The sequence below is a fragment of the Acanthochromis polyacanthus genome, chromosome 8 (genome assembly GCF_021347895.1).
Source record: "Acanthochromis polyacanthus isolate Apoly-LR-REF ecotype Palm Island chromosome 8, KAUST_Apoly_ChrSc, whole genome shotgun sequence".
NCBI lineage: Eukaryota > Metazoa > Chordata > Actinopteri > Pomacentridae > Acanthochromis > Acanthochromis polyacanthus.
The window spans coordinates 2,176,986-2,201,625 of NC_067120.1; the positions used below are offsets into that span (position 1 = coordinate 2,176,986).

General features: G+C 40.3%; 1 protein-coding gene across 1 annotated transcript in view; it reads left to right on the forward strand.

Moving 5' to 3' along the window:
- Positions 1 to 1,391: 1,391 nt before the first annotated feature.
- The window catches only part of tspan9a (tetraspanin 9a), a 180,656-nt gene continuing 157,407 nt past the window's right edge, over positions 1,392 to 24,640 (forward strand). The window contains exon 1 of the mRNA XM_022197945.2: positions 1,392 to 1,716. The gene's annotated coding sequence lies outside the window, so the exon portion shown is untranslated. The remainder of the gene's footprint in view (positions 1,717 to 24,640) is intronic.

The following is a 24,640-nucleotide window of genomic DNA, read 5'->3' on the forward strand; positions in this document are numbered from 1 at the left end:
ATCTCATTAAATCTGTACACATCTATATTTATATCATTTTATCCTGCTTTTCATTTAAACACTTGATTGTTTAATGAGATTCATTCTGTTGTAGGGATGCTGTATGTTGGGAAAACAAATACTTCCCCCTATTTAAAAAAAAAAGACAAAACTTAATCAAAAGTTTCATTCTGTTTTGGGACTGTCCAAAACTGAAACTATTTTCGGAGGGGATTCAGGCAGAATAAGATTCATTTGAAGTGTTGATTTTCCACTTGAGCCATTGTTCTGTAAAATCTGTTCTATTCCAGAAGAAGCGATGGATAAAAAAGGCATATCTATTGCATATCCTACTACTGGTGGTAAAGAAAATGAGAACTGTGTCTTGGCTCAGCCCACTACCTCCCACCCTCCACCAAAGGAGAGAGAGAATAAAGGGAGTGGATTCAGTGGGGAAAAATTACAGCATCACTCCATTTGAAGTTAAGTTCCTTTATGAATTTATGGGCTCCTGATATTGCTTTTTAAAATTTATTGTACTTTGATTACACATATTTGACAGGCTGGGGGAGATGTTTTGTTTGAATCGCAAGTGGAGATGTAGTGATATTTGTGTCTGGATTGTGTATTTCTGCATGTTTCATAACCCCTTGCTGCTCTTTAATTTAATTTATTTTTAAATAAATATGTATAAAAACATGCAGTTTGAATATAAAATTGGTTAAGCAAAATGTTTCATGCTGTGGATAATTGTTTTGATTGTTTTGGGCCCAAATGTGTGACTTTCTCCTGAACTCTACTCCTGATGAATTTAGCTGCAGTTCCAAAGTCTACAGTTTGGGACTAACCTGTTGGTTTTGATCCCTTTTTTATATTTATATCCTTTTATTATAGACAGAAACCTGTCTGCGGCTGTAATGCATCTTTTTTCCTTTGAAATTGATGTTTTGGGGCATTAAAAAAGTCCATTTCCTCTCCATGCTTCAGTCTGATCTGTTAATTCCTCACATGGCAGCAGAGGAAGCTGGTTTTCTGAACACCACTAATGTTTACTCTGCACAAACACCCTGACCACAGAGTGAGTTTTATTTTTTAATCATTATTAAAGAATCATAAAACGACACTTTGACAGTTAATGCCCACATTAAAAGAAGGAAAAAAACACTTTATGACACAACGGGATTTTTTTAAAATCAGGGAAAACATTGACACATCCTAATCTCTGTGGTCATCTCTTAAAAGCCACTTTATTGGAGCAGTCAAATTAAACAAATAGTCGGACCCCAGAGTCATATCATAATAAATCAAACGTGTTTGGGGGTTTTATGGGCTTCCTCAGCCTCTGTGATTCTCATTTAAAGGCTCGGGACGCAGACACGCCTGTAGGAGTCAGTAAGAGCCCCTTTCTCCTTCCTCTAAACTTCAGTTCCTCCTCGTCCAAACAGAAAACTCAGTCCCCAATTCATCCTACATACCGTGTGAAGCGTCACAGAAAGTTGTCAGAAAGAAACCATCGATTTTTTTTTTTTTTTTTTTACAAGTGCTGAGGTCCCACGTCGTTTATTTAAAAGCAAGACAGAAGAGGAATACAGACATAAAGAGGAAAGTTTTGGGGCAAAGCTGCTGAGCCGAGCTGAAGTTTGCGTGGCGGTAGTTTCTCTCCAACACGGTTCGTCCTGCTTCCTCTGCTCGTTGACAGGTTGCGGTGAAGTAACAGAAGAAGATATCGGTTACCAGGTAAGACTTTGTTTACGTTCTGGTTGTTTACCGACAGCAGTGTTTGTTTTTTAGGCCACGTTCTACGCTGCGTAATGACACCGCGGAGTTCTGCGTCCCGTCCAAGTTTACTGTGATTCCAAACGACAGCATGCCGCTTCTGCTCTCTCAGCTGCACTTATTTACTTATTTATGGCACATTTGGCTACTTTACCATAAATCAACCACGACATGACGTCCCTCTAATAAGCACACGAGCAGTAGCAGCCAGTTTCTTGTGTTTTTAACTGCTGTGGGAATATTGCTGCACCATTACTCCACTGTAAGTTGTTACAGTGAGTCCATAGAAGTGTGCTTTTACAGCCCGCTGGTTTCAGTATCTTAATGAACTCCTGTACAGACCATAATATTCCCATTTTATGGCCACAGGCTGCTTATTTTTTGGCAAGCTGTCATGGGTGTCATGGGACATGCCAAGAAGCTGTGACTGAGACCAAATTTAGGCCTGAAAGTGATCATTACAACAGTTCATTCTGTTTATTCTACAGGCTAAAAAAGTCATGTTCTAATACTGTTTTTTAAAAAATGAAATCACTTTGCTTCTGTTTGGTCTAATGTGTAGTCAGAGCTGATAGGATTTGGCAAAGGTGATTACATAAGACTGAGGGAATGTCAAGAATTCCAAGCAGAAATTCGGGGTGAACAGCTGAATGAGATGCTGAGACAACACGACTCATTCGACAATGGGCTCAGCACTGGATGCATGCCGATAGTCTCCACTTTCTCTGATGAGCCAGATCGCTGCCTGATGCTGAGAATGTCCAGTAGAGTCTGACCACTGAGGAGCTTCTTCCATCCGCTGAGCTCAGAGTGGTGACTGAAAGTGAGAAGTTTTGTGAAGTATCCTGCTCGCTGATAAATGCACCAGTTGTGGAGGGAGTCCTGTGTAGCTTAACACACAATAGCAGTTTATTTTTTATTTTTATAGCTTGTTGATCACGATTAGAAATGAACGTCAGGCAGTTTTGAGACATTTCTTTGCTGCAGCCACATTTTTTTTACTCCCTGGGGGCTCATTTTTTACTGAAATATGAAGTCCTGCCCCTCTATGAAAACAGCACGTCTTCAACAAGAACAGTATTTTTCCGTGTCCACAGGTGCTACCAATGCTATTTTATTATGTACATTTTAAACCAGTTTTCATCATCTATCCGCTCTGAGTAAAGACAGCCTACAGTTGTGTCAAGTTTAGCCAAAAGTCCCTGATTTTTTTGTCACATGATTGATGCTCACAGCTGACTGAGTCATGACTTCTCAGTTGTACTCAGGATTATAGAATTTTTAGTTTTTGACACAATCTGGTTTCTGCAAATACTTATTTTTTTTAATGTGTTTTTAAACAAGACTTGTAAAATGAAATGATATTGATGGAATATCAGGATTGTAGAATTGGTTGATTTATGAAAAGCTGACAAATCTTGCTGATTAATGGTGTAATTTTTATGTTTTAAAAGATAGCATCTCACTCATAGCTTCACAGTTGGAACAAGTGCAGAATTTTTAGTTTTTCACTGAATCAAATTTTGAATTGAGACAAGTGCAGTAAACTGATGAAATATCACAGTGGATGCTTTGTAAAAAAACATACTGCACCACCTAGATCCCAGCTCAGTAATCACGTGAGGCTGTATCAGTTTGTTTATTTCGTCTTTCTTTTTTACCTCATGTGTACCAGTGTGGTGGTATGCCGTCTATTCTGGTGTGTGGGAGAGAAGCGAGGTCTCCATCTGACCCCACATTCTTCTTCTTCTCATGGCATGAGGTCAATGCCCCCATGACCCACTGCTGGGAAGAAATATATATGTTTTCTGCTTAATTTTGCTCTTGCGGTTAATTACTGCAACAACTCTCCAGGGTGCATTTTGTCTTCGGCTGCCCTTTAACCGTACGAGTCCACCGTAATCCACAGCAAACAACATGTTTAAATGCTCCTTTCATTTTACAGTCATTTTTATGCTTTGTTTGCATGAAAAAGCTGCAGTTACACATAAATTGTAAGTGTTTTTTAGTGCTCAGCTGCTTCTCATTGCTCCTCGGTTTACATAAAGAGACCAACTCACAGTCGTAGCCTTCAAAGGTTGCTATCAGCAGCTAACTGTCTCTGTGACTATTTTCAGTCGGTGACAATCATAACCTTTGTGAGGAGGTTTTCCTCTGGGACACACTGGCTGATTCTCTGCATGGGTAAACAAAAGCAACAATGTGAGCCTCCGAATGTGTTTACTTCCTCGGCTTTCTCTGCCCCACACAGTCGCCACAGTGCTGGGCTCTCTGTTCGGTCCCTTCATGAACGTTCCTATTCTCTGGGTCGAGGGGGGCAGGACTGTTCGTGCTGGGCAGATCTGATCCCACCAGGCCTCACAAAGGATGAGCTGTGCTGCTAGATCAACATTTAGTTCCCTCTCGTCTCCCCCTCTCTTCTTTTTTCTGACACTTTAATCGCATCCCTCTGGGCCAATCAGCAACAGGAAGGTTGTCTTTGTCTGGGTGAGATATCGCCGGTTCTCCCCTGCAGACCAACGTGTGCCTGACTCACCCTGACTTTGCATGTTGTGTCAGTAAAGCCTGAGCTGTGGCCCCTATTTCAGGCATCCAGGCTCGACTACTCATTTTTACATTTGGCCGTCTCTGGCTGTGCATTCATGAGATACAGATCAGATATCTACCTCGCAGTCGTGCGTACACTGAGCAGCACATTCTGTGTCTATATTTTGACCTCGCTCTGTGAGTGATAGGCAGTTGTTTACACTCGAGTCTATTTCCAAGTCGGGATCCCGTCTGCTCGGGTTCAAGGTGCAGCAGACGTCTCTCACTACAAACTGAATTCGTGCCTGAACCCGTGTGACGAGCGGGATGGGATGAATCCTGTTTCATATTAATTTTCGAGTCGGAGTCGATTGTTTCCCTGCATTGTTTTCGGCTTGGACCATTGTTCTGTTGATCATTGCTGAAACGTCTCACCATGGAAGGACGCCACCGGCAGCAAGCTGTGGCCCTCATGCTTAGTTTGGAGCTGCAGTTTGTGCAGATGTTGAATGTCACTATGAACGTTGAAGGCGTACATGCCATGTTCGCTGCACGCTCAGAAGTGTGGTCGGGACTGCTGCTCCCTGCTCTGCTTTCACACCGCGTCATGCAGTTTTGTTTCAAGGCTGAGTGGGATTTGAAACAACAGACTTGTTGACTTTAGCTTGGAGGACTTCCTCTCCCAGTGGCCTGTGTTGCTATAGCCTTTCTGTTCCCTTTGTCTTTGTTGGGAGGCTGCAGTGGAATTTTTTCATCTGATCTCGAGGACACAAGGTTGCTTAGAGCTTTGCATGCCAAATTTTAAAGATAAGTGACCAACAGATGTGTTTTATTGTTGAATAATTAAATGCTTCTGTCACATTTGTCCTCACTGTGGGCTCTCACACTCAGAAGTGTCTTCTGTGCAGCATGGTGATGCTATACACACGTGGACAAAATTGTTGGTACCCCTCAGTTAAAGAAGGAAAAACCCACAATTCTCACTGAAATCACTTGAAACTCACAAAAGTAACAATAAATAAAAATTTATTGAAAATTAAATAATCAAAAACAGCCATTACTTTTGAATTGTTGATTAACATAATTATTTAAAAAAACAAACTAATGAAACAGGCCTGGACAAAAATGATGGTACCTCTATAAAAGATTGAAAACTATTTGACCAGAGTGACATGATTAACTCAGGTGTGTCATTTAATTGACATCACAGGTGTTTCCAAACTCATAATCAGTCAGTCTGCCTATTTAAAGGGAGACAAGTAGTCACCCTGCTGTTTGGTGAAAAGGTGTGTACCACACTGAACATGGACAACAGAAAGCGAAGGAGAGAATTGTCCCAGGACATCCGAAAAAAAATTATAGACAAACATCTTAAAGGTAAAGGCTATAAGACCATCTCTAAACAGCTTGAAGTTCCTGTGACAACAGTGGCTCATATTATTCAGAAGTTCAAGACCCACGGGACAGTAGCCAACCTCCCTGGACGTGGCCGCAAGAGGAAAATTGATGACAAATTGAAGAGACGGATCGTTGGAATTGTATCCAAAGAGCCCAGAGCAACCTCCAAAGAAATTAAAGGTGAACTCCAAGGCCAAGGTACATCAGTGTCAGATCGCACCATTCGTCGTTGTTTGAGCCAAAGTGGACTTCATGGGAGACGACCAAGGAGGACACCACTGCTGAAAAAAACTCATAAAAAAGCCAGACTGGAATTTGCAAAAATGCATGTTGACAAGCCACAAAGCTTCTGGGAGAATGTCCTTTGGACAGATGAGACCAAACTGGAGCTTTTTGGTAAGGCACATCAACTCTATGTTCATAGACTCAAAAACCAAGCATACGAAGAAAAGAACACTGTCCCTACGGTGAAACATGGAGGAGGCTCTGTAATGTTTTGGGGCTGCTTTGCTGCATCTGGCACAGGGTGTCTTGAAAGTGTGCAAGGTACGATGAAATCTGAAGACTATCAAGGCATTCTGGAGAGAAATGTGCTGCCTAGTGTCAGAAAGCTTGGTCTCAGTCGCAGGTCATGGGTCTTCCAACAGGACAACGATCCAAAACACACAGCCAAAAACACCCAAGAATGGGTGAGAGAAAAGCGTTGGACTATTCTGAAGTGGCCTTCTATGAGCCCAGATCTGAATCCCATTGAACATATGTGGAAGGAGCTGAAACATGCCATTTGGAGAAGACACCCATCAAACCTGAGACAACTGGAGCTGTTTGCTCATGAGGAGTGGGTCAAAATACCTGTTGACAGCTGCAGAACGCTCATTGACAAATACAGAAATCGTTTAATTGCAGTGATTGCCTCAAAAGGTTGTGCAACAAAATATTAAGTTATGGGTACCATCATTTTTGTCCAGCCCTATTTCATTAGTTTGTTTTTTTAAATAATTGTTAATCAACAATTCAAAAGTGATGGCTGATTTTGATTATTTAATTTTTTATTTATTGTTACTTTTGTGAGTTTCAAGTGATTTCAGTGAGAATTGTGGGTTTTTCCTTCTTTAACTGAGGGGTACCAACAATTTTGTCCACGTGTGTACATCATACAGAAACTACATTCGAATTTCTTTAATTATTTACTTTACAAAAATAAATTAAATCACCACATGCCTTTTTCCGAGTACCTACAGGTATTACCAATACTAGGATAAAACATTTACATAATTTTCATGGTTTACTTTTACTCAGTTTGACACTTTGACTACTTAGATGTTTAATTATTTCTATTCACAGCCCTATAAACAGAGTCTCTGTGTTTTTGAATGAATCAATGAATGTTTTTTTTGTTACAAAAATTACAATAAACAAAAATGTTTCCTTTCCCGCCTTTTCTTCTCTCTCTCTTTCCTCCTCCCATACTTCTCTCACAAACAAAGATGCAAAAGAAAACAAGCAAACAAACAAAAAAACCAAAACCTCCAGAAAAAAAAATGTATATACAATAATAGTTTTATTACAAGTTCTGTAACCGAAAGAGGAATAGGCAGAAGCCGAAACTTATTTTGCCTATCCTATACAATCCCTAGAATCACCGAGTGTTAATACATGAAATAGAAAACACAAAGAAAAAACAAAACAAGATTTTCTCTACATCAGCCTTCTTAGTCATTTCACAAATGTCATTTTACGTTGTACTCTTTTATTATTTTGCCTTTCAGTGCTTTTTTAAAACTCAACAGAGAATTACACAGTTTCAAATCCTCACTCAGTCCATTCCATAATATAACACCCAGACATGAGACACATCTGCATTAGTTCTCACCTTACCCCTTTCAAAGACACTCAGCCCTCTTAAATTATCATTTTTTCTGACACATGACTTTTGGTTGCAGCTGAATAACTCATGACTATAAAGGATTTTTTTGTTTGTTTTTGACACCCTCTGGTTCCTGCAACTACTTAGTTTTTGGTGTATTTTTCTGGATTTTGAGCTTAGAATTGGTTGTATTGCCGGACTGCACGTCACACAATCACTTCAAGGACTAAATTAAAAATCCATCAAATGTGGCTCTTTTTAGTTTTTGGTTCTGATAAATGGCATAATTTTAATTTTTAAAAAAAGATGATATCTGTTTCAAACCTGCCCGCAGGTTCTGGGGTTCAGAGTGTTAATTAGATTTTGCGCTTTTCGATTATCGTAAATAAACAGTAGAGCACTAACAGATAATAATATTACTACTTAGACAGAAAAGTATCCCATTGCATTGATGATTTATATAAATTACACAGTGTCTGCACTTTTCTGTCATTCTGTGATGTTGTATTTCAGAGATTATAGGATTTAACAGATGTCCAAAGCAAATAGAGAAAGCCAGCAGACGCCTGGTTCTAGTTAATGACATTTCTGTGGCATTGAATCATGAAACTTCTCGTAGATATGAATCATGTCCATTCCAGTCATAAACAGAGGTGTAGGTTCCAGTGTTGCTGTCATAGCTGAGCTGAGAGCTGGACTGCAGAGTTTCCTTTTGAAGTGACTGGATCCCATTACTGTAGCCATGCGTATGTATGGCATGTTTGATTTGACGGCGTTGATTTTATTTGTCATTACTTGCTTTACTGCCTGTTAAAAATACTCCTAGTGTATGAGAGTGTAGCGGGTCCAGGACTGGGTGGATCCTATAGCTCTGCTCCAGACCATGCTGACCGGTCATGTGTAAGAGATGGCACCACTGGCTGTTAGCAGGACTTTGATCATGGACTGTTACGGTGCATGTAAAGTTTTAGCTTTCAGCAGTTTAATCTGTACTGTATAAAATGTGACAGTTAAGTCAGTACAAGCGATGTCATGTTGTGGGGAAAGAGACAAAGTGCAAGAGTCTCAGACGAGAACAAAATAAGTCATTTTGGCATCCAGAATACATGACTTTAGACTGCACTATTGTTTGTGGAGGTTGGGGTCTGGAGTTTGTCTGTTGTCACAAATGTTCCCTGTTTCCTACAAGAAGAAACAAACATACATCGAATGCATTCAAATTAGAGAATCCACATCACTTCCTGCCCCTACAACATGAGAATGAGTGCACTTGGCCTGTAGCCTGCCGTTAGCTCATCTTTATGCTGGAGATCGAGGAAACGATGAGTAATGCAGCCTGAAAAATTAGACTTTTGCAACACTTAATTGTCTAATTAAAGTATAAGAAGGTTTTCTGACAATAATCTGCACAATAAATGAAAAAAAAAAAAAACATCGCAAATGAACAAATTACCCAATGTTGGAAGAATGACGTCTTGGCAGAAAACAAGAAAGCGATTAACAGGACTTTTGAACAGTTGTGTAGTTTAGATTTATGTTAAAGTCGTGTTTATGTGACTCAGTGTGGAAGAGCAAGAAGTTGGATTTGACAGATGGCTCCGTGTCCAGAAGCACTGGCACCGCGGTTGTGAAAGGTTTGGTTTGGGAGGATTACACTATTATTAGGTGTGACAGTAGCTGGCATCAATCATTCCTGCTGCTCTAATCCTCTTTAAAGGCACTGTTCCCCTGTACACAACAGACTGTGTTGTAATGGAAATTGAAGAGTTTTCTCACAAGAGGAGCTCTCGGAGCGATCGAAGCAAGGTGAAAAATACCGAGACTCAAGGTTTGCCACCAAAAGCGAATGATGTCTCTTTTTTTATTTTGAATGGTGTCTGCAGACATCCTGTTTGCTACGCATGCACCCAGCCGCCGTTGTCAAGGCAGGACAGCTTTTGTGCAACTGGAGAGGTAAAGTCTGGGGTAAAAACTGCCACAAGCTGCACACTGCTGCTGGCAAATTGTAGATAATCACTGATGGTCACTCAAATAAGTGTGTTGATGTTTTTTTTTCATCACAGATCATGACTGTGCCGTAAGGAAAAAATACACCGCCTCATGTTTTTTGAATGAGCTTAGAGGAAATGATGAATCAAGTTTAATTCCTGCGTTCAAAAGAGGCCGGTTTGTTGGATGCAACATCCCAGACATTTGTTTGTTTTTCTGTCTTTTGCAAAGTCTGCCTAAAAACATTGTGTGTGATTACATACTATGAAATTAAAAAGAAAAAATAACTTTGACTATGCCCATTAGATTAGAGGCTGCAGATGAAAGACCTGCCACCCACAGACAGCGAGCAAGTTTTTATCAAACCAGTAATCCTTGCCATCCAAATTTCTGCGCCACCTCCCTCTACACCTCCGCTCACACTTCAGTCTTTCATGGTTAGTCACCGAACTGCAAAAGATGCGAGGGCATGAAAGCAACCTGCGTTCACTTGATAAAAACATCACTTTTGACATTAAGCCATGCCACCTACCGTGATAGTTTATGTTTGAATGATATTTAGGTTATATTTAAACCAACCAATGTGTAACATGTTGCATGGTGAAGAACATTTTTAATCCCTGTGCTGAATACAGGCAGCTTACTTTGGAGATTCACTCTGAGTTGCAACTATTTTAACGTACTTTGAAAGAACAATCAGTGGCAGTTTCCTTCTCTGCCACCTTTGTTGGCACACCTCTGAGGGCAGCCTCCTCTGTCCTGTGCTGCCTGTTGTCCTAAATGCTTGTTGGTACAAAAGAAAAGCGTAATTTGTTAGCGGCTTTGAACCTGACGTGATTAAATGTACACAAGGGAGGCTCATTGGCGAGGCAGGGCCTGCTCTCCGTCTGCCTCATGCCAGTCCTCTAATCAAAAGCACCCTTGTGAGTCACTGCAGAGCCTGGTGCTTCTTGGACTGAGACCTCGCCATGGCAATTGAACTCTTTAAACATGATCCTTTCTGCTTAAGATGCTTATTGGCAGTGACATGCTGTTTTGAGACCTGGCTCTTCCTTTCATCATCTGCGAATTATAATTTAGGGAGGAGGACGGTATTAAGTTATGCATTCATTTGTTGCTTAACATATCTGGAACTCATTAGACCCATAAAGTTTGTTTTGCCTTTTTACGTCCCATGTGTGATGAATTTGGGGAGAAGGATGGATCAGACTATTCATCACCCATTCGTCAGTTTTATTGCGATAGAGTGAAGAGTGTGATGAAAATGACTCCTGAACAGCCTGGTTTCATTAATGTCTCTCACAGTAGTGTTTGTTAGTTGCTTTAGATCATAGACTCCCATTATGAAAAACCAAAAAAATGAGACATTTTTGGTTTAATAAAATAAAGAAAGCACAATTTCCAGTCACACCATTATGCTCCATGCATCCACAAACCTTCAGCAGGCCATTAACTGATGCCACAACAAACACTGGACTCGCATAACTAGCGGCTGAATTTCTTCAATAGCTTCAGTAAATGATCGAACTTCAAGTTTGTGGCAAAACCTTCCTCATTATTTCTCTGTATTGAAACCCACCCACACTGAATATTGAGGATATCGTTTGCGTGTGCTGCTCTGTTGTAAATACACATTCAAAGATCCCAGATGGACATAAAATATATGTTAGTGTTAGTTTAGTTGCTGAAGCATCAGGAGCCACACAGCTCTGAAGGTTCTAACTGAAAACTCTGTAGCATCAGTGGCTAGAAGATTTCTCTTCTCGTGTCATCACCAACTCATTAAAACGGTTCCCTTTTCCTCTGAAATATCTATCCGATGGCTCGACACCAGATGTGGTGCAGATGTTCACGGTAGCCCTGTAGATGATAAATCTCGGTCCACTAAATCATCCTGTTGGTCCAACATGAGCTTCACATTTGTGGTTTTGAGTGAAACATCTCTGTAACTGGATGGTGCTATAGTTAATACTCGGTACATGCATTTATGTTTCCCTCAGGAAAAAAATGTATGACCACTGGAAATCCTCAGACTAATCCAGCGCCACAAGCAGGTCAGAGTTTCCACTTATCGTGAGATTCAGTGTCAAAACTTTGGTGATCTTCCAAATTCCTTTAAAACTTCTGAAACACGAGGCTCTCCTTCTGTATGTTTAGAACATATCGGCACCATAAACTGTAAATGTGGCAGACTGTTAAACCCAGTTAGCATCTGCATGTATTTTAGAGTGCTCACTTTTACTCCATATTGAGTTCAAAACAGCCTCACACACCCACAAACATGCTGTGTACTCTGAATGGAAAAGTCAAAAAAAGAAAGCAGCTGGTGTGACCTTCTAACCAGAATACCAGGAGAAAAGATAGAATACAAGAGCGACATACGGTGCATGAAATAACAACAAGTTCACTTTTCAAGCACGTGTGCAGCTGGTGAATTTATACTGTGGATAGTCTTGCCACTTCATGTGGACATCTGGAGATCCTTGTGGACTTGAGCAGATGATTAAATTTACACCACAGTGGCCTTGATAATAACATGGGTGCAGGAAGCATGAATTGGTCTCAACAGTTGATTAGAGCCGGTTTTTCTCTGATTTGCACAATTGTGAATAAATGAAACGGCTCAGGAATGTGGTGTTGGACTCAAATGATGCCAAAGGTTTCTGTGTACAAAGTGTTTTTTCTTTATACATGTGTGTTTTTGATAGAGACAAAGACATTGCCAGCATGAAACAGAGAATCTAAGATCTGAGAAACAAACAGGGAAAGTGAATGAATCTGATGTGATTCATTGTGTCTTTGTTTGCACGTTCAGGAGCTGAATGCAGTGTTCTGGCAAAGTTATTCCTGATCTTGCACATGCTGCAACCTCTGACCTCTGAGACTGACAGCTGTGACACCCCAAAGGGAAGGCTGTCTCAACCTTTTTAATATCGCGGTGCGTCATAGGTGGGACGTTTTCATCTCGTCATTAAAGCTGATGTGTTTTGACATCCTCGAAAACAGCACTGGGGATTGAACGCATTTTTCCAAGATTAACTTCAGTTTATTTATCTGCGTCCTGTTATTTCAAGATGGTTATAATGGTTTTCCAATTTCCTGCTGTGTTATTTGTATTACACAGAAGCTGCCTAAAGTATTTTATGTTTATTTAAAACGAATGGTGTGTGTTTGCTGTGGTCAGCTAACTGGCAATTTGGGGATTTTTTGACATCTTGGTCTAAAAATAGTTAGAAAAAACAGGAAAGTGCTGGAATTTATTTCAGCTTAACAGCTTTACTTGCGCAACCCGTGACTAATTTTAATTTATCTGCGAACCTTCTGGTTAGCTCGATTGGGTTTTGGATGTTGATAATGGATCCAGTCAGCACTCTGGGGATCTTTTACCACCACTTAATTAAATGGATGTTTGCAGAATAAAAAATATAATTTATTGATCTAAAGAAACACAAATAAACCTTTTAAGTTGCAAAAATTGCTTTAACGGGTCATGCTGACGTTTCACCAACTGTGTAATTTAAAGCAAGAACTGATGGTGATTATAGGAACTCAAAGGCCGATAACGGATGTTTGAGATCATTAGTATAATGTTTAACAGCACGTGATAGACGAGAACCTGTCATTCATAACTAGGTTCCTTCATCAATAAAGGAGATGACAAGTACATACGTAAAACGGAAATAAAAGCGATTAAATTAAGACACTCTTGATAGAGATTTATCAATTTGTCTCCAGCATTTACGTCTGCTTTTCTTCTTTACTTTCTTAATTTTTCACTATCCGATCACTTTTTTAAGATCCATATCTTAAAAAATATTTTTTTCCCCACACTCTGTTTCAGGTTAATGTGTGGCTGCCTTCTAATTTAGCCGCTAGCCGTTAGCATAGCCTTAGCCACTGTGAGAGAAGCTAATTTCCTGGTTTGTGGCAGCATCTTGTGTTTGTTGTTCAGTTTTTGCAGTTTCTGCTTGAGAGACGACAGACAAAGGACACCGCATCAGACCTGAAATAGTGCATGTAATTGATCAATAATCAGTTAATAAAAACACTGAAACCGATAATTTGAAATATGTCAAATATAGGCCTCAACGATTGGCCAGGCTTATTGCTAATTTAAGCTGACATTTATACATTGATTGATTTAGAACAAAATCTAAACTGTACTTCATTACATTTTCTTAATAAATGCATTTTTTCAAAATTTCATGTTCTTAGAAACATAAAAATTGATTAACTGCTCATTTAAGATGCCTTTGCTTGTATTGGAAAGAATCATTTGCCTAATTTAGTGTCGTTTGTTAGTTCAACATAATTTCATTAGAAGTTGTCTTAACTCAATAAGACTGATGCAAACTTACTTTTTTGGTGTATTTTAGCCCAAACATTGGTTTTTAGAGTGCAGAGAGAGAGAAACACATCTTTGAAAAGAAGAAATGAATTCCTTGTAGTCGAAGGTCATCTTTTATAAAATCTTTGACAAGACTCAACGTCCTTACAGGAAGTAAGACTTATTCCATTATAATAAACCTTTTATATTTAATTATATTAACCAGTCACACACCAAACCTTGAGGCATACTTACTGTACCTAAAAAGTTTGTCTGTAAAACTAAAAGTACTCAAGAAGCTGCTATTATTTACATGCTCACGCAGCTTTTTCACTTGCTGACAGGCCATAGTGATTATTTCTGAGAGTTCCAAATAAAGGAGGGAGCATCTCAGTTTCCTGTATTTGTCGGAATTCATTCAAATCTTTCAATGGGAGCGCAATCTTGAGAGGAAGTGATGCTTTTCAATTGAGGGCAATGAACTGGAGCATTGTGTTGAGTAACTGGCACTTTCTCCGCATTGTTGCTGCAAAATGAGATTCTGCAGCCGAGCATGCAGGGAAAGGACATACAAAGCGAGACGTAGCGCCGCAAATCACACTTTTGGCGCCCGAGCCACACGAGCCCTCAGTGTGTTGAAGAGAATGCAAACGACTTTTCCTCAAAACTGTCGACTTGTTAAGCTCAGCTGGAGTCTTTTGCTGTTTTGGGCGTTTAGGACGTGTTCAGTTATCCAGAATAGCTTCCCTAGCACACAATAAAACCGTCTCTCATTAAAACTCGACAATTTGTGAGCATATTGTTAGAAAACTGCAAAAAGGTGGCATACGGCTCTGGTGTTGTAGTGAGACTTGACTCTAAATAGTGATAAAAAAAGGTTAGATATTCAGTAAAATGTGCACACTTTGCTAAATTTGAGATCTAATGCTGGTGATTCCAAATTTTTTTGATGTTATGTGTGAAAGTCTACTTAATTAGGAGGGACTGAATGCTGTTTGTTGGAGTTACTTCAGGAAAATGCATACAGTGGGTACGGAAAGTATTCAGACCCTTTGAAATTTGTCACTCTCTGTGTCATTGCAGCCATTTGCCAAAATCAAAAAAGTTCATTTTATTTCTCATTAATGTACACTCAGCACCCCATCTTGACAGAAAAAAACAGTTAACAATTTATTTAAAAAGAAAAACTGAACACTTTCCGTACCCACTGTATATTTATTAAATATCAACAACAATGTGCAACATTAAATAGAACAGTAAAGGCTTTTTTTTTAAGTACAGAACTTATTAATTAATGTACAGACTGACAGGAGAGCTACTCTCAATGTCCCAGTTTACAACTTCTTGGATGTTAAAGTAAATATACTGATGTGATATGTTAATTTGTGAAATATCAGCTGCTGCTTGGCTGATCACTGTCTTTTTTGATCCAACATAATGGATTTGATGTCGTAAATGAGGCTCTCTAATAAATATAGCAGAGCTATAGGGAGCAGAGTGGTGTTACTTTAAGAAACTGTCTCTTGTCACACAGCAGAGGAATAAATTACAGATAACCAGAATATTTAAATTTACTGGAATAACATGTATCAGCTATTTTTATTCATATTATAAAGATTATCAGTGGACTTTTTTTTGGATTTATTCGAGCTCATTTGCATACAGTAGACTTGATTTCTACTTTATGCAAATTCGATGCGGCGTGTGGAGATCTGACACATCGCAAAACTTTCATCAAACGTCCAAACTAGCCATCAGTGAACTAAAACAAGAACAGATTCACCTGCTGCACAGGTTGTTTCTCAACTCAGGTGCTTTCAGAAATACTTTCTGCTGAACTGTTTTTGTATCAAAAGAAAGTTTGTGACCTACCCGCCATGTTGGTCCGACTTGAAATCCAGGAGCTGACAGCTCCCGAGTCGATGCATTTGTCCAACCAGAGGCAGGATCGTTGAAGAAGAAGGTTGGCAGGAGTTGAAGACCAGCTACTGGCCTAAAGTACATGCTCACCATGCGGACGATTTTCAGGAAAAACACATCTAGTGGACACAGCATCAGAACTGGAATTGGACCTGTGAAGTCAGGATTCAGCCTTAGTGGAGCATTCATGTGTTTGACCAGCAGAGCTACCAGGTGCTCTGTAGCAACTTTTTTTTTTAAATCAGACATTTAGACTTGTTGAATTATAGTAGGAAGGGCTGAGATAAGTAACGCCATGCGGGTACAAAGGCAGGGCCTGGAACTACAACAACAAAACTGCAATTTCCTTTAATGTTATTAAATACACCTGCTGGTGTCATTGATGACTACGACTATATATTCATCAATCCATCAGCTGTAGCCCCCTTATCCTGTAGAGAGTGGGGCTCACACTGAGCAGATTTCTAGTCTATCAGAGTGCTAACACAGTATCTACAGCCAATTTAGAATCACCAGTTAATGTATAAAGCATGTCTGACTGGGCACAGTGAAACATGCAAACTCCAATCGGAAAGACCCTAGATGACAAGCAGGTACAAAACCCAGAGACTTTGGTTTGGTTATATTTAAGGAAGCAAAAACAAGCACAATCTTATCTGCTGTGTGAATAAACGCTGACCCGAAGAACACAGCGCTGACAGTAATGTGTAGCTAAGCTTAGGACTACAGCAGTTGTTTGTTTACTGGGCCAGGATTTTATTCTGAAACACTTTATTTTATTATCCAATTTGCATTGTTCGCTTAAGTGCCCTAAAAAGGAACAGATGTGTTGTGGGAAGTTTCTTGAAAAGGAGCATGCTAATTAGTACACATTATAGGGAAAATAAGGACAGTGTTCGTTATGACATCATTTGTTTAATGCCAGCTAATTACCGGCAACACGTGGAGAATATTTAGTCAGGTATACCAACATGTGTGCAACTTAAACAACTGAATACATGAATAACAAATATTTAGGTGGATTTCAGTGGAGCGGATATTTTAATTCAATTCCTCATGAACCCAAAAATGACTGAAAAATTTCAGCAAATTTTCAGCCAAAATGCTAATCTTTGCTTCTCGTTTCTGAAGGTTTTTGGACAGTTTTGTCTTGTCAGATGGGCTACTGCCCCACATGCTGCTGGCAGGTGGGTGATGCACACAGGAGGGTCTTGTCCTTCCAGCCCTGGCCCACAAACTACTTGGCATTTGTTGAAGGGACAGAGTCTGCTTGACCCATGATCCTCTTCTCCAACTACTCGCTTTGCCCCCTCTCCAAACACCACTGGAGGGTGGTCACAGGGACCCTCTCTGCCCCTGCCCTGAGCCTGTTTGACACATGCATTCACATATTTTGAGAGATCCTGTTAACATGCAAATCAGATGGACCCTGAGCATGCATGCTGAATGGACTGGCTTAAACTCAGCTCACATGGAAAGCAGATTTCAGGTTCACGATGGGGTCTACAAATGGGCCACTAGTGAACTGTGTGAATGTGCCTATTGTGAGTGTGAGGACACTCGATGAAGTATAGGTGAGATCCCTTTTAGAGTCTTTTGTGCTTTTCAGAGACCAGACAAAATGGTAGCCACATCAAGTCGTGTAGGGTAGCACTGGTTTCAGTCTCAACTGTGTGAAAGTTCTGGACCGAGAGTTTTCACAGCTGCATTTCCATCAGGGTTGCTGTTTTTTCGGACACTGTGGCCAAAAGTGATGTTTCATGTTCCTGACAGACCGCACTGAGCTAACTGACTGAAGTTCTCAGCTGTGGGAGTGCTGCTGGTCCAAGCTCCGAGGTCTGTCTGCCAGTGTCTGGCTCTTGTTAGCATTTTTGAAACAGCCCAGCAATGGGATATCACATGCTGCAACTTTAGTTATTTCTTAAGTGTTCAGCAATGAATTTCACAAACCAGTTAGCAGTTTTTCCTCATCACGAAGCTTGGCTCCGCATCGTTGTCTGCTCTGCTACATGTGCTGCAGACAGTAGTGAGAGGACTGGAAAAAGTCTGAGCACCTTTTCTGCTAAAACAATGTGATGACCGTGTTTCTGAATTATCTTAAACACCTTTTTCTGGGCTGGGTTCTGTAATAGAAAGTTTGCACTAGGGATCAACCAATATTTGTTTTTAAGGGCCGATAGCAGTGGCATTTATTTGTGATATGGTGTGGCCAATTACCGATATTTGACTCCTTCATTAACAAGGGTGACTATAACTGAACATGTACAGTATATTCTGTTTTTGTGGGATCGGCTGCTGTTAATCTCTATTTTCTGTATCTTTCACTATTCTGTCTCTTTTATTACCTACTGGGGTCCATACCTTAAAGCATTGTTATTGTTATCCAGACGCTGTTTCATGTTAATTTGGCTGCCTTCTAACTCAGCCACTGACCAATAGCATAGCTTTAGCCACTGTGAGAGAAGCTGGTTTGTGGTAACAGCTTGTTTCTTTTTCAGTTTTTAGTTTTGACAGCATATACACCAATACTGATGAATCTGCTAAAACTAGTCGGCTTCCTTCTTGTACTGCTTTTTTTAACCAATAAAATGTCAATTTGAACAATCTAATACTGCACACTAGGAATCCACACTGACTGCTGCTTTCTCTGTTTGAGTTGATTCGAGTTTCCCACTGCCGTGAAATTACCATGCAGGTCTGTCTAACTGTGTATCACAGGTGTTTGATTTCCATTATAACTGTGAAGCCTGAGAAGAGATAAAAATGACATGATTGTATGCATTTTTTCCCTTAAATTACATCTCTCTGGCACACTCGTCTTTATATTTTGTTCCATGTCTGTGAATTTCCATGATAATATTGTCTAAAGGTCATGTTGATCTTTCCCGAGAAATAAGTTCATGCAAATTAATGTGAACTCAAAGGCAGATCTGGGGTTCTCAAGGAAAACTGCATGGCGTCACAGTTGAAATATTTCTCACGACAAATTTTCAGTGGGAGTAAGAGTGATGCGGTAAATCTGAATGTGTTGACAGATGTTTTCTCAAACCTCTTTTTTTACAATCAGGCTGTAATAATTCCTACGAACGATCAAAGGACATACTTGGTGTCATGAAAGACGCAGTGCTCTGCTGAATCCTGTCCAGGTTTTGCACAATAGTTTCTCTGTAAAAACCCAGTTTCCTCAGACTGACTGAGGTTTTCTGTGATGATTAGGCTGGTGTAGGCGTCCCAGCCCTGGTGTATTTCTGACTGAGGAGGCTGCGGTTGAGGCCTAATACTGACACTCACGCTTGTTAGTGAGAACATTTCAGCCACTGGCCTGTCTCTCCTGGGCAATCGGCGCTTCATAATAATCCCTTAAAGAGTATTTCGTTCAAGACTTGGCTCCTCTTGCCACAGTGTAGCTGTTAATGTCCTGTTAAATCAATGGCAGCCCTCATCAGTGTGTGCATACATGATCCTATTTACTGGCGCTCATGATTTAATATTCATGCAAGGCCGTTTGGCTGCTTCATAGCCTCAGTGCTGCGTTTGGGTTCAGCACACTTCATGTCCAGATGTTCTCAGCGCTAAAGTTAACATCAGTTTCTGTCAATTTGCTTGACTGAAACACCAGAATCTATAGGACACGTCACTCCTCTTTATTTATACTATTCCTGCACAATCGTTCAGAGGCCCTGAGTCAATTCTGAATCAACCTTTGGACCGGTGTTTTGGGAAAAACAGAAACAGATGCTGCATCTGCATTGTCTTCCAGGGTCTTGGCCATGAATAGGGGCTGTATTTCAGTGACAGGCTCTTTTTATATCTACGTATTGTCTGTCTCGGTCAGGTTGTAGCCTAGACAGTTTTTGTCAGAACAAACTGCAGCTGTGGTTTATTAGCCATCGAACCAAAAGAATGTTTGTGTGTTTCTTATTTTCTGTATTAGTATTTTATCTAAGCATGTTCTTCTCATTAGGGTTTCTCTCTGATTTGGAATCGATACTTACATTTTGTTGTGCTAAAAAATAAGAATGTTCCCTAAAATGTCAATCTCTCAAATTTTGCGGTCCCACTGTGGAAATTAAAAGCACCATGTAAAAATATAGTGTCACTCAGTTTGTGTTTGACCCGATACAGCTGCTACCATTATATATGTGTTAAGTGTTAAATAAGAAACCACAATAGTGTTTATGCTGTGCAATGCCTTTCATCCCACTGCTCTACTAAAACAACTACTTCCACATAGCACAAGCGACTCTGTTTCTGTCATTTCTGGAGACAGTAACAGATTGCAGTGACAGAAGATTGCCAGTTATGACTTTGCTGTAGCATATGGACTCAAAGATGTCACTTTATGCGTGCAGGATGAGTTTAAAAAAGCTGTTGCTGATCATCTGAAACCACCTGAATCTTTAATCATTGACTTATGAAGGCTTCAGGCAAACCTGCGGGAAAACATACCAAGTCATCGAGTCATGAAGTTGTGTTTGCAGCTGATATTAATGAAGCTAATGAAGAGTCGGAAAGAGAATGCAAAAGGAAGGAAAGAACAACAGTCAAAAACACTAATAATGATATGTTGCCAGTAGATTTTGCTGTCAAATGTCTTTTTTTTTAGTCCCCCATTAACAATGAATGATTTGACCTCATTTCCCCCTGTTCAGTACTAACTAACTCTTGCGCTTTGGTTCATGGTGTAGGATGACTCAGCACATTTTGCATACCAATTTTGCACAAAGTCTCTTTCTTTTGCTGGTCATATTTCTCATTTATAAAAATGTACCAAGCATTTTCAGTCAGACCACAAACAGATGCTCTGTTGCTATTCAGACCAGCGCTTTAGGAGGCAAATGTGGTCAGTAAAGGCTGTGAATGCTTTTTAAACTGATGAAGACAAGTCAGATTCTGAAGGGTTTGGCAGAAACATTGTGTTCTCTGTGTAACACATCAGTAGCACAAAGTGTTTTTTGCAATGAAATGCTCAGATGTACTAACCACGTCACTATAATGACAGTCTTCCTTGAGGCTGGCAGGTTTGTTGTTTCTTTTCAAAGGTCATGAGTAGCTTCAGGCATGAATTAGATGTTTCCTGTCCAACAGCCTGACCTGTTGGGACCTTATCCTGCGTGCTTTCCTGTCTCCTCACATACATGTAGCTGCATTAGTTCATTATGTAAGTCAAGCCGTTGCACTTTTCTGAATAGCTGTAGTCTTTTTTTTCTCTTGTTGCGCTCTCGACGTCATGATCAATTATTTATGGAAAGAAAGTTCCCAGTAAGTGATGGACGTTGAATCCCGCTTGTGTGAACGCTTAAAGCTGATCTTTCCAGTGATTGATCGCCACCATATTTGTCTCTTGGTGTTCGACCAAAGCTGTGAGTGCGCTGTTGACTGTCATTGAAATGGAATGCCTGGCCACTTAGAAAAAGCAAAAAAACAACTGCTGCTTCAGTTTAAATCAATGCTTTGTACATCCTTTATAGCTCTCTATTTTCTAGCAACACAAACTCTGCCATTGATCAAATGTAGCTGTGCGGTCATGCTATCGCGATTTAAAGCGTCACGTTCACGTCTTGTGGCATTACGTCATAAGCAGCTCATCATGTGGCCATTTTTGACTCTCAGGATGCCTGCTGGGAGGGTGTAGATAGAGTTTTATCTTCATTGATTCAGACTTCCTGTTTGGAAGGTGAGCTGCTCCTGAGGGTAGATTTGTCTGGTTCAGGCCCTCAGACATGCAGGAGGGATAAAGGAGGGTTCAGACAAACTTATGCAGATTGTTTGGTAGATGGATAAGAAACAAACATGGTGGCTGCATAGGAGATAAACAATCAGGGGAAGAGAGAAATACAGACAAGCAGATGTCTCTTTCATTGAAGCTGTTACGACAACAATGAAGGGCCTGTTCCACATTTAGCCTCATTATATTTACATGTTGTTGGCTAAATGGAGGGAAGGGACTAGTGGTTAAAGCACCATACCACTATCATTTCTTATTTATACTTTCCTCCTGTAGATGTCACTATTTTATTAGTCTGACTCACAGGATGTAGACTGTGGGTATAAATCTGACTGCCTTTCTGCTATCTGCATTTCACCATTTTCAAAATCTCTTTCACCACAAGACAGAACAACCTACCACACTATGAATTTCAAGTTTTTCAGAGGAATTCAATTGGGCATTAAAGGGAAACTTTGTTGTTTTTTTTTTCAACCTGGGGTCTGTTTTCATGTCATTTCATACATGTGAGTGATGGAGAAATGAATTTTCTACATCGCTCCAGTATTTAGCCAGGCAGGCAGCTTAGCAGCTCAGCTAGCAGCTCAGCTAGCGAAAAGTATGGGGCAGCTTGCACCCCCGCATCAAAGTCCGTCCTAACGTGCTTTTTTCCCCACACTGACCGGCTCGGATAGTCTCAACGAGTGTCCCACAACATACTAGAGATGAGAAGTGAACGAAAACCTCCACATTACCTGGTGATTGCCATTTGTTGTGGTCTGTATCCAAATCTCAGGACGCTAGAAAGCAAATCTCGTTCCGAAATCGTGCGATAGGTCGCGCCAAAACTGGTGTGCCAGTCAGTGTGGGGGCACGTTAGGGCGGACTTTGACATGGGGGGGCAAGTTGCCCCATACTTTTCACTAGCTGAGCTGCGAAGCTGCCTGCCTGGCTAAATACTGGAGCTATGTCGAAAATTCATTTCTCCATCACTCACATGTATGAAATGACATGAAAACAGACCCCAGGTTGAAAAAACCGAAGTTCCCCTTTAAGACAGATCTGCTAGCTTTTTTGTTGTTTTATGGAGCACGCAGTGTTCATCTCCCTGCATGCAAATATTCCACCAAAACAACAGTATTTTTTTAAAGGAACAGCACATCCTTCATTTACCTCCACCCAAGTCAGTTGTGATTGATGTAGGAGCCAACTGAGCACTGCATTATAAGTAGGAAACGATCTTTGTCCGGGCAGGTGTTCCGTCCGGAGGGTAAAACAGTTTTGACCACTGAAGAAGCCGGTAATGATGAATTTTTTGTTTTAGGTGAAGAATGTTGGACTACACTTGTTTGGAGCAATAAATGCACAGATTATTGGAATGCAAGTATTTGTCTCAGGCTCTCTTCATCAGATGCGGTAAAGTTTGTTGGTGAGTCAACTTTTTAAGCCCTGGTGAAGAACCTCAGGGGCTTCAAGCATTGGCTTAGCTTCAACAATTGGTTTGAAGAAGAAACAAGCCAGGGCTGTTCTTTTTCCTATAGCAGAATGATAACAAGGTAGACATGAAGCAAGACTACTCTTTTGCCGTCTGAACTGATGAACATACTGTCGGCATTTCTTTTAAATGAATGAAAAAGAGCGAAATTTCCCGTCACAATTTCCCAAAACTCATAGTGACATTGTTTTCCTGCTTTGTCCAATCAGCTGACCAAAGGTATTACAATCATAGAAGGCAGCACTGCAGCTCATCCCCTCACTGGAGACGCTGACATCAGAAATAGTTGTGTGTTTCTGCTCAGATAGATAGGTTGTTACAGAAAAATATATTCATAAGTGGCATCCTCTTCTCTATTCTCTATGCAGCGTAAATGTTGTGCAATCTTGCTGGCAGATTCTAGCGTCACAGAGAAATTGAAAAATAAAAGATTTATGGCCAAAGCCTAAAAAAACGAGGCAGGCCCGCGGGATCCGGCCAGAGAGAATGTAGAAGCGAGATGGGAGAGGAAGTACTAAGATTATATTTAGAAGGATTCTCTCACTCCTGGGGATGTCCTTCAGACCTGCCTGCTGCATCCATTTATACTGAGAACTAGGAGATCCAACTTTTACAATGCTGCTGGTCCTGCAGCGTCCCGTTAATGTGTTCAGTGTTGAAGTATTCAGCGTTCATTTGTGAAGGTGCAACAGAATGTGGATTAGGTGTGTGATTTGCAGGTTGTGCAATTTAATCTAACTTTGACACGACTCGCAGCAAGCCTTCCGTTGAGATGTATTGTAGCTTGGCAGACAAATTGTCGGGTTCTCAGCGCATCAGGCATTTCAGTGGGAATGTCAAGTGATTATTTACAGTATGCAGCCTCAGGGCAAGGATCTTTTCTTTTCTCTTGTCATTATCTGAGGTGGCTGCTTGAGATGTATGACTTTAGGCATGCCTTCCTTTGATTCTTCAGTCTTCAATGTCAAATATCTAAGAGGCTTTAATTCACCAAGTGTTGCTTGAAAGGAGAAAATGCCAGCATGGTGCTGCGTCTTGCAGAGGTACGTTTTGTTGGCTTGAGCAGTAATTCAGATCTTAGATCAGTTTTGACCCACCGCCCCTAATGAATCAGCTCACTGATGCTAGATTAGATAGTTTTCTCAGAGGTCTGGCACCAAAAACAAAGGAAGTGGAGCCTTCTGCTCTTTTTCTTCTTTGAGGAAAAAAGAAAAGATTTTTGTCACACTCGAATGATTGAAAATGTGAAAGGGAAATGTCAGTCCCTGGCCTTATTACTCGTACCACAAAAGCTTATAGTGTTGAAGCCACAACAGAAAATTAAAACGAGTGACTTGTTGACTTTGCGCTTGGTTAAAGCAAAGGGAAGACTGTGTAAATAAATGTCACGTCTCCAGCTAACATTTGCTACTTGTTTCATTTTTTTCTGGCCTATTGCCTTTTATTTTGCTAACCTTTTCCATGCAAACCCTGATCCTAGAAAGAAAGTTTCTAAGCAACAAAATTGCAAAATTGCAACAGCAAATGTATTTTCATGGAACATCTTTCTATTACTATGTTGAGGAAACAAGTATTTGACAAGTAATTATATACTGAATGTATCAGTAATATACACTATGTACATGCAGTAAAACATTATTCTTTTTTTTTATGATG